Below are 10540 nucleotides of genomic sequence, written 5' to 3' on the forward strand. Positions count from 1 at the left end.
AGTTTATGTCTATAAAAAAAATTAATGGCTTTGTACATGCAACATCTGCTGCTGTAATTATAGAATTATAGCATATGAAAGTCATAACACATAGTTGTATTATTTATATTTGAAAAATTAATGATGTATGATTGAAGATATCAAGCTCTTACCAATAAGCATGCACAATTTATGACATAGATAAACTTTGAGTTACACAATCTGACATTATTAATTGAAGTCCATACCTAGAGTTTGATATATCTATACCTTGCCATCAAAAATAATAATATATTTCATTCACGTATATTACAAACTTTAGTTTTAGTCTTTTATATACTGTACATATATCACTGGCAGCTATTTTGTTAGTAGTATGTATGTCATATACAATAGTATATAGCTATTATGTTGGAGGCCTTTATCATAGATAAAAATTTAATTATATAGCCATACATTGTAGTGATTGCAGGTGGCCAATGCATACATACAGCACTAGTAAGCTGTCTTGTTCTATAGATTGAGCTATATAGTAAGTCACAGCACATATATTTGGAAACTGAATTAATGCCAATTTATCTATTACAACCATCAAGACTAAACTGAAGAAATTTATGTGGAATCATTTTGTGGATCACTTCAAAGATGACAATCACTGTACCTACTATTTTCTTTGTCTGTGCAGCAAATGTCATGATCTCCCACCAACATCAAACTTTCAGACACTTTAGCTAAGTTGTAAATTAGTAGTTACTATATATTTGTGTTTTGGGCTGCAAGCACCAGTTGCTAGCAGACCCTTGGCATAAAGCAATAATAAATAAATAAATAAAGCAAACATGTAACTACATGTTAAACAAACACAAACAAAGTATAATATGATAGCTGTAAGTTTTATAAAGCACAAGTAAGCTTTCTTGTTCTATAGATTAAGCCTATCAATTTAACTAGCATAAGAATAATTTTGTATACACAAAACAAAAGAAACAAGAGTCAAACAAGTCAGGATGTTAAACTGCTCTAGGACTACAATGGAGCATGTACAGTAAATTCTAATGTTCTAAATCTGTCAGCAGCTAAGGGGTACAGACCACACATTTGTGTGAGACTTACTTCCAAATCTCCTGACTATCCCTCTGAAGGTATACTTTAGCTCCTGCTATTATTTACTAGGGGGGCAAAACTTTGTAAATTTAAACAAGTAGAATAGGGATCGAAGTTGTGATTCTGAAAAAAACAAGAAGTAATAGGGATGGTGATTCACAATACTGCTTAATACATCATACAAACCAAGCAGCTTGATTTGTGTACATTGAATTTAAGATTCCTATTTCGACTGTTCAATAAAAAGCCGAAATAGGAATCTTAAATTCAATGTACACAAATCAAGCTGCTTGGTTTGTATTGATGTATTAAGCAGTATTGTGAATCACCATCCCTATTACTTCTTGTTTATGCAGTTTTTTTCAGAATCACAACTTCGATCCCTATTCTACTTGATTAAATGTACAATTTTTTGTCCCCTAGCTAGTTTCTGAAATTTTTCATTATTATTATTATTATTTGGGGGAAAAGGGCAGACAGCAAAGCTGATTAAGCCCAAACAATTACAAATTATAAGTGCTAGTTTGAAAATGTAACTAAAGTGTTCAGTTCAATTAGTTGCAGTGGCAGTGAATTCCATTCCCGGATAGTTCTTGGAAAATAACTTGTCATGTAGGTGATGGTATTTGTTGGTGGCACAATTAAGTGAAACGGATGGTGATGTCTAGTGTGTTTGGTGGTGAAATGAATGTATTGTGGTAAAGATAAGCCAATTTCTCCATGCATTATTTGATAGAACAAATTAAGCCTCTGTTGCTTCCTTCTCTTCACTAGGAGTAACCAGTTGAGCTGTTCCAGCATGGCACTAACACTACTGTTCATGTCCATGCACATGGACAACACAATTTTACAGCTGGTGTGCACTGCATATAGTACTGCAGTAATATAGTATGTGAAGGCCTAGGCTTGCTTCATGATACTCAAGCATCTGTCTACTAGCTACAGGTAGAGTGTGTACTCATGATCAGTCTTATAGAATGAGCCATATCCGAAATTACGTCACAAACATAAAATGGCTGCTGTAGTGTGGGAATGTTCGTAAAATTTGTATGGGCGACTATGGAAAGAAAAATTGTGAACGGCGATATCTCAGCTAAGACGGAAGATATCGAGCTCTAACCGGAAGGTATGATTATAAATTAGCTGAAAGAATAGGAACCTAGCATTGTATTGAAAATCAACCGAAAATCGCTTTTACGCACTTACTGTAATGTCTTATAGCCATACCTGCTAGTTAGAGTTCAATATCTTCCTTCTTGGCTGAGATATTTCCGTTCAAAAATTTTCTTCCCATAGTCGCCTACGAATGTCCCCACACTGCAGCAGTGGCCATTCTTATGTTAAAGCTCATAGCTATAGATTCTGAAAGGGCATGATCATGCACAGGCTGTTTTCACCCAACGTGTTAAATGCTTTGATCCACAACAATAAAGGCATTGAAATTATATAGCTGGAAAACCCTACCAATCTGTAAAAAGTAGCTATATCTGTAGCTATTATTTAGTCTTCTCTCGTGCAGATCCTTAAGGCAACTGCTCTCAATCTTTTGATCATGTACGAAGGAGACACACCCTCTTTTAAATTCTTTAAAAAAAAATTATTATGGAATTTTTTTGTTTAATATAAAAGATGAGAAAAGGTCTTCACGCTCAAACAGTGGGTAGAGAGGCAAATTCTGCCCAATCTTGTGATGATGGAATTGTTGCCATTACAGAAGCAGCATTGCCACGTTGAACATCAATATCAACCTTCTGAATTAAATTTCTGGTAGCTTATTAGGCCTGATACATATACTGGTTCTGCACACTTTGGCGTATTATGGGGGTAACTTGCCTTTGTTAATAAAGGAAAGATTTTACATGGATGTTTTCTTTGTTTATAAAGGGAAGATTTTATGCCAATGTCTCCTTTGTGCACTTAATGGAAAGATTTTACGCAGAATAAGTGACGTAAAACCCAACGCATGCAATTGCATAGTACGTGCTTACTAAAGGGAAAATTTTACGCGAATTATAATTAACTTGAATAGTAAAAAATCTACTTGAGTACTCATTGAGATCACATGACCCAGCTCAAAGCCTCACAGTAATTTTTTTTTAAATGGAATGATGCCATAAAGGCTGTAGGTGTTGCAATTTGATACAGGTCACTAGTCAGGAACACTAATATCAGCACTTTGTGTATCATTGCTGTTACTTAAAAACATTGATATTAAACATGTCACAATCGCAATAATTTAGTACCTAGTATTTGTGAACACTCGATCATTAACTCTAGAGAGTGGTCAAATGCTGAAAAGACATGATAGTTTTAGCTGTAATAAAAATTTAATTAAAACTTGAAACAGCTAGAGATCACAAACAAATAGAAATCAGTACTACAATTAAGAATGTCAAACCATTCTAAGACCCCAGCACTTCAATAATATACAGATAATGATCCTTACATGAGTACATAACTACTAGTTTTTATAGATTTAAGAGCATTCACTTGTACAGCTTAGAGCTACTCGGTGGCTAAGTGAATTGGGCTTTAGAACGAATATCATCCTTTCAATGTGCACACTTTCAAGCAATATTGATATCATTCTCATGTCAAAATCAGTGGTCGAATTGAGGGTATACGGGGTATACGAAGTGCACTTCGATATTTTTTTTTGTAACTGAATTTGTACTTGTGCCCGGGGTGAGGGGAGGGATACAGGGATTTTATAAATCGTGGTGTCGAATTCCCCACAACTGGGACAAAATCGACTGTCAAATTCCCACTATGTCCCCACCCCCTAGTAGGGGATTTGACAACACCTCAAGGATGACTAAGCACATATTTCATGCATGCGACTAGTAATGAATCTGGTATACACCTGTAGCTAGTAAAATTATATATAGTGAGTGTGATTCTATTGTTTAGGAATGCAACTACCAAAAATCAGTTAGTGAATTGGACAACTGTCAATTGCCCCAGGGGTGGGGACAAGAAGCAATGTCAAATCCCCACTTGGGGTGTGGGGACGCCCAGGGGTGGGGCATGACTCCATTCTCCACCTTTTCAAATATACTTTCTGTAACAACTTTAAACAGGCTGTAGGACCAGGTGTCCTACAGACCTTCAGCACTTCTACTGTAAAGCCTTAATAAATAAATAAAATAAAAATGAAATTGACAAGTGCATTAGTAGCTAGCTATCCATGTTAGCAGTGTAGCTAGCATCCTTCAGTAAAAAACATCCATGAAACACTAGTTACTGCATAATTAATAGTAACACATTCTTACTTGTTGTAACGTGATTCTCCAGCCATTTGATCTCCTAATTCCACAATCCTCAATAGCTTCATTTCGTGAGGTGTGCATTAATTAGAACATGTGGTGGTTTAATTAGTTTGCAATTATTCAATCTAATTTATATATCATCTACTCCTTCTACTGCACGTGTCTATCAAGGAAGTAATTGGGGATGAATCAGTTGATATGAAAGCAGCAAAACAGTGAAGAAGATTGTAGTGAGTCTATATAGTGTACATACAGAGCAAGTACCAACTAGTAGTGACATTTTACCACATTTACCTAGTTTTTGGAACCGGAAAATGTGGCTGGATAAAAAACGTTCCTACCTTTGGCTTATTTGTGTAAATCATAATTGGGTTGCAGCACTTGTAAAGAGTTAGCTAGCTACAATCTCTAGGTGTAGGTGCTGCAAAGAATAGTATTCATCTTTCTCATGAATGGCAATCAAAATTACCACCAGAATCATTCTCAAAAGGTCAATTTTTTGAAATTTCCTTATAGACTTCATTAGTATTCATACTTCCCAGCGTTGAAACCGGGTCGGGTCATCCGGGTCACATTTTCTCCGGGTCATCCGGGTCTGACCCGGTTTACAATTTATCCGGGTCTGACCCGGATTGGATCACGTGAGAAACGAAATTGTTCGTTTGACGACGTGGAACTTATAAACGCTATCGCGTAGCTCTTTCGTGAGCCACGCCCACTTATCGCATTACCAACATATGCTCAGCCACGCCTATTTGTTAGTAAGTGCAGTATGTAGCACGAAACTGAGGGTATCTATGGTGATGGGGTAGCTATTGTCAATAGGTGAAGACCTTTTTTTTTTTTTTTTCTTTGGTCTTCAACCTACAGCTAGGCTGAAGTTGCAATATTTACTCAACACGAATCGAACGCTCAAAATGTAGACTCGTTCGCTCGCCCGAGACTAGCCGAAACACGTCTCGGCTTTAATTAATCCGGGTCACATCCGGGTCTGACCCGGATTGCTATCCGGGTCAGTGGGTCATCCGGGTCAGCAGTAGTGACCCGGTTTCAACGTTGATACTTCCAGCATTGATTTTCACAACATATTTAACAAATTTTACATTTATAAATTTTATTCAAAATCGCTACCAAATGATTCAATCTCAAAATTATTGAGGAAACTAAACTAACTAATTCGGTTTTGTAGCTCAGTATATAGCTACTATTACCTTTCATACTTCCAGTGTTGAACTCAGCAAATTTCAGCCAAAATCAATCTCACAATGTTAGCTTTCAAAATTTCCATGGGGAGCAGCCTAGACCTTACACTAATTTAATTTTTTAGTTTAGTAGCTATACAAGTCTTAACATTTTTGCATGAAATTTCACTTCTGTCATCAAAATTCAGCAACCTACATCCCTGTTGTAATGTTAAATGATGACAATAATCCTCTGCACCGGTTACCATCATTGTACCAGGTCTCAATTTCTGAATTCTGACTTGCTGTACTCCTTATTCTTTCCATGCTTCTTTTTTTTCTGAGGAGAAATTCTAGCGGCTTAAACAAACACTCATTAGCTATCATTTGGTACTTTTTCATCATGCTTTCCTTTTCAGTGCAGCATTATTAGAATACTGCTGGTGATCGACAGAACTGTGATAGGAAGCTTTTAGTTACATGTATCTGCTGCAGTGATATCCTATGAAGTAAAAAACTTGTCTTATTCATAAAGAGACTATATTACTACTTTGCTGCGTATAATAATGTTCTTTGATCACCATTCTTTGCGAGTAAATCTTGCCTGCTCAAGTCCAATGGTGATTTGTGGAGCTTGGTCCCGATCACTTGAGGTCATATTTGTAAAACATTTGTAGATGATTTAGCCTGGTCCACATGAAGATTTTTGCTGCTTGAGTTTCATTTTTACTTTTTTGCACTACATTAAGGCTACTAACTTTGCTATTGTATAAGAATTGTCAGGAGCATATGAACAGCTGAAAGAGCATGAAACTTACACTGCCTGCCAGGTGCCATCATAATCCAAATCAATCACTGATTACTTTCCATATAAGGAAAGTAAAATCCCATTTATTTGAAGCTGTATACAAAATTGCACATGACCAGTGACACATGGCGATGGTAAAGTTGGCTGAGTCTTTCTTGAGTTCTTTCTCTTCTGGCGAACTCATCTCTACTTCGTGCAGCTGGAGTGCCATTTGTACGTGACGTAAAACAAACACAGTGATGTAATTGGATTGTCATGGAACTCAGTTTCACACTCCTTCGCTGCCTTCGGTGGCTCATAAGCTCCTGATAATGTACTTAGTACTATATAACACAATGCTCAACATGTCATGCATATAGAAATATGCATCAATGCATTGCCCAAACAATCATTTAGTAACCATTCATCATAAAACAGTCAACTTGTCATAATTTTGTGACTACTCTCAGCTTGACTAAGAAACTATTACTGCTGTGTGTTGCTAAATATATAAGTAAAAAAAGTATATCACAATCGTATCTTTGAATCGGTTGGGTAACAAAGCCGTGTTCTTAAGATATTGTCTGGCTTGAGCGGTTCCTTTTACTAAAGTGATCATACAGTCAACCGATAAAACCCACAATCATATATTCTAACATAGTAAAGCATAATGATGCATGAATAATGTTCTGAGGGCTATTAATCCACACTTTAAAACCATGATCAATTATCATGCAATAAAACAAACAGGGTGAGTTGGTACAGTACTAATTATTTTAAAGTACAGTAGTACTGTATAGTATGGAATAGGTAGCTATCACACATATATATTCTCCTGCCATAAAACATCATCATAACCTTCCTTCATGACAACTAGGCTACGAGTATAGGGACATAGAAATAAAAGCCATTGAAAAAGGAGACCATTTACAACCTCAGCTATGCATTTACTAAAGGACACTTAATTCCTACTCCAGTTGTGGCTATATATACTATATTGACAGGCTGTATAATGATCGAAGTTGGAATTAAATGTGCAGGTGTAGGCAATCTCCATTCTTTCAGAGCTTTTTTATTTCTATGATCCATACTTAAATACACTTTTCCTTATGGGAATAATCATGCCAATTTTGAATAATTCCGTTTACCTATTTCTCCTTGGATATATATATATATATGCCAAATCTGAAACCAAAAGAGCTTAGCTATAATCTGGCTAAGCACCTACCCGCAGGCCAAACCCGTATGCATCCAGTGGTAGCTAGCTATAAGCTCTCGGGTAAGCCTGCTTTGTTTGGACCAGTTTGGTGAACAAAACTGATAGCTAGCTATATACTGCATGTAGTTTGGTGAACTACATCCCAAAACTCACACCAGACCTGAAAACTGGTTTGGCAACCCCTGGTTTGACCCGGACTGATTTTGGTTGGGCCGGACCAGTTTTGGATGCCAAGAATGGTCCGGCCAGACCAGTTTTGACCAAAACTGGTCTGGCCGGACCGATTTTTGTCCTGAACCAAGTTTGGTGTTATGTACCATTTAGATGTCAATTACTTCTTCTGTTTGTCTGTTAATTCTGCCAAGTCCTGAATAGAAGCAAAAAGTTGCAAGGGCATAAAAGAGTCTAGGATGTCTTGCATTTCTTTTGCTATATAGTTTGGCAAGTTTGCAAACATTTCAACTGTAACTTTCTTTTCATTACCCTTCAGAGAATGGTTTACCTTCTCTGCAACCCTTTGGTATGATCTAGTCCAGTTATAATTACATGCTCTTTCAATTTCAAAACTTGGATACGATTCTTAGTTATATATGAATCATGGCACTAAAATGTGACCGGATTTGCGAAAAGGGGTCTTCCACACACATCCAGTTTACCAACTTTGACAATCCATAACTTCAGATTGAAAAAAAGGTAATGACTTGAAATTTGGTCAGCAGTGCGTACCAACATAGCTTAATGGATGGAGAAATTTTCAGGTTTATATATTACTTGCACACTGAGTTATGGTCTTCCAAGTTCATAGAATTGGATGTGTGTGGAACACCACGTACCCCTTTTCACAAATCCGGTCACAAATGATCATTCCATATTGGATCTCATGCATGCTACTACAGCCCATTTCATAGCTGTATGATTACAGCAATTCCATGTTTTTATTGTGCCTTCCACCAATTAATAATATATACAATAGTACAGTAGTATAGTTAATTTACATAATATACATATGGAGGGCTAATCCACGCTAGTAATATGATGGCAGCAGGGGTGGATCTGGAATATTTGCAAAAGAAAGAGCACACTGGTAGAAGTAACCGCACAATGCATGTGATTCACTCTGCAAATGCAGAGCATAAGATTTCTAGTGGGGTCTGGAATTATCTCTCCAATGGACATTTTGAAGAAATAAGCTTTTGAGATTGAATGTGTTGGCACTTCAACTTAAAGTTGTTTTATTGAAATTCATATACGTATATACAGTACTGAGCTAGAAAACAGAATGTAGTAGCTATAAGGTCTAAAGTACAAGCAATAGGCACTGCTGGTGTGAGGTGTACAGGTGCTTCTGTTTATCAGTTTAAACAACCAAAATACCGATTCTCCCAACTCTACTATAATCTAGATCCTAGTTAGATACTCTTTGTAGATGAATGATCAAGTATAGTGTTTTATAATTATACTACTCTTAAAGTACGTAGTGGCTACTCTATTACAGTATCTCGATTTTAATGCAGACGGAACTCAAAACCATCTATTTTCCCATGTTCCCCTTGTAATATTATGTCATGGGTAGGGATAGGATTGGATATATTCACAATCATAAACTGCACAAAAATCTTTGAAATAATTAGAGTCTAGATATGTACAATGAGTATAACACTATGAACATTTTCTGTCAGCTTATAACACTATGAACTTACCTTCATACAACTAGTGTGTGAATTCTGGGTGACTGCGCCGTAACTTTAGCAGCAAAATGTCCAGTCACGGTGCCGTGACTCAGGCTAGGCACAACGTTATTGCAAACAACAGCCTCTTGTGGTTGCATTCCTGTTATTGTGTGCAAGGCTAGGTTAACCAATTCGTCAAGTTAAAAGCCGACAAATTACTAATAGTTGGCAGATAAAGCCATTAAAAATAATATCGCGCTCGTAACTACGGTATGGCGACCAACTAACTAGCGCAAGCGAAACACGGATGTTTTTTGAGCTCGTTACGTCACATTGGGAATTTGTACAGAGACGTCACATGAGTTACTTCCATTTCCAATCCCGTTGTAAAGTCTAGCATATCTATGGTTTAACGTATTACAGCTCTTGTCAAGGAATTTCTTTACGACTGGATATATAATGGGGACATGCTACAAGCCCTGACCCATTTCGGGAAACAAGAACCTGGTCCAGTACAAGCAACAAATTCAATACTATATACCACTAAGCACCAAAACAACTTTAATTAAATCTGGTACCACAAACCTTGTTAGACTTGTTCAACCTGTTTGGGGGAGAGGTCTCAGTGTTGTAGACAAATTTTACTTCTGCTAGTGATCATGAGTACTACACCTCCTGCAACCTGTGCTTAAACTATGCTGTGAAGAATAATCATTTAGGATACATATCTATTTTTCTGAGTTGTATCAGCTCTGGCTTGGTATTTAATCAATAATATTATAGATTAATAATATTTGGTGCAACCTTGAAAACACCATGCAGGCAGTACTGTTTAAGCACTGCATGAATTACTTTTTTTCTGACCTAAGTAATGCGACATGCAATAGCCTAATGTTCAAAATCAAAAATGGCTTGTTGCCTTCATGTTTAACCTTGAGCTTTGTTCACCCTATAAGAAAACAAAGTTGATTCACACATTTTTGTTGTCCAATAAAAGGTTGAAAAGTCATTTTTGTTTATTGAAAATATACATTATGCTTAACTCCGTAATGGCTGTCCGTCATTGGTTTACACCTCTTTACTCTTCATCTCATGTCTCCTTCCTCCATGCTGTTATGGCTTAAACACCAATTAGCTAAATGCAGCAATATAGATCAACGGCAGAGCATAACATTGGAAAGCACTTCTTGATTTGGGCAAAGGGTACGTCTGTCTGCTATTCATCACTTTGTTTCAAACTTCTTTAGTGCAGTTTAAGTATTATTTTAGTAACAACTATCTATACTTTTAAAATTGGGATGTCAAGAGCCCCATTTCAGTTTTGCAATAAA

This window comes from Dysidea avara, chromosome 4 (assembly GCF_963678975.1).
Source record: "Dysidea avara chromosome 4, odDysAvar1.4, whole genome shotgun sequence".
Classification (NCBI taxonomy): domain Eukaryota; kingdom Metazoa; phylum Porifera; class Demospongiae; order Dictyoceratida; family Dysideidae; genus Dysidea; species Dysidea avara.